This window comes from Limulus polyphemus, unplaced genomic scaffold (genome assembly GCF_000517525.1).
Source record: "Limulus polyphemus unplaced genomic scaffold, Limulus_polyphemus-2.1.2 Scaffold3164, whole genome shotgun sequence".
Classification (NCBI taxonomy): Eukaryota; Metazoa; Arthropoda; class Merostomata; order Xiphosura; family Limulidae; genus Limulus; species Limulus polyphemus.
The window spans coordinates 38,998-40,455 of record NW_013668774.1 but is presented as its reverse complement, the minus strand read 5'-3'; positions in this window follow the sequence as shown (position 1 = coordinate 40,455).

Here is a 1,458-nt window from a genome sequence, read left to right as displayed (position 1 = left end):
TTGGTGTTGTTTAGTAGCTGGCTTCCCTCTAGTCTTACACTGCTAAATTAGGGACGACTAGAACAGATAGCCCTCGTGTAGCTTTGCGCAAAATTCAAAAACAAAACAAAAAAACCGTAAAATTCTGAGTCGGAAAAATTATGAAAATAAAATAGAAGTGTAGCTTCACTTGAATGTTTCTTAAATACACATTTCTGTTCTTAGGAAACATCTGTTCTTTATCTTGAGTTATTTAATGGGGAAAAAAATTGGATAACGGGACGATTATACGCTAGAAACAAAAACCAGTGAAACTAACTTGTTCCCGATATTTCTATGTACAAAAAATAATTTATTTTGTTAAGCACTTATCGTATTCTAAACGTAACAGAATGTTTTACTGTTACTAACTGAAAAATAACCATATTTTAAAAGTAAATGTTAATTTCATAATGTGAGTGAGAGATGTATTTGTTAATACACAAAAATGGAGTTTATTTTTCTTCGATTTTTTTTTATTTTACTTAATTCACAAGTTTTTGTTTTTTACTTAATTTACAAGTTTTTTTACTTAATTCACAAGTTTTTTACTAAATTCACAAGTTTTTTGTTTGTTTTTTACTTAATTTACAAGTTTTTTTTACTTAATTCACAAGTTTTATGTTTGTTTTTTACTTAATTTACAAGTTTTTTTTACTTAATTCACAAGTTTTTTTGTTTTTTTTTTTTGGTATGTGATCATTTTCTACGACTAGTTTATCCGTAAGGGTAAGTAACAATATTAATAATGTAATAAGGTATGGTTATTCTATTTTATGTGTGCTTTAGAAATAATAAAAAATATATTTTTGTAGGTTTATTTTATTTCAAGCAGTTTTAATACCTTCTTGTTTCATGTAATCATACAGTGATATAACAGCCAGGTATATATCAATTACCAGATTATCCCTAGTTTATTTATAACAACCGTGTGATATGAATAGTTGGAATATTAAAACTATTAGCAATTCACTGAATTTTATGTAGTCAAATCAAAGTTTTATGTAGAAAAATCTTAGTCATTAGTTAAATTTTGAATAGTCAAATCTTAGTCATTAGTTAAATTTTGTATAGTCTAATTTTTGATCATTAGTTAAGTTTCATATAGTCAAATCTTAGTCATTAGTTAAATTTTGAATAGTCATATCTTAGTCATTAGTTAAATTTTGAAAAGTCAAATCTTAGTCATTAGTTAAATTTGGAATAATCAAATCTTAGTCATTAGTTAAATTTTAATAGTCAAATCTTAGTCATTAGTTAAATTTGGAATAGTCAAATCTTAGTCATTAGTTAAATTTTAATAGTCAGATATTAGTCATTAGTTAAATTTTAATAGTCAAATCTTAGTCATTAGTTAAATTTTAATAGTCAAATCTTAGTCATTAGTTAAATTTTAATAGTCAAATCTTAGTCATTAGTTAAATTTTGTATAGTCTAACT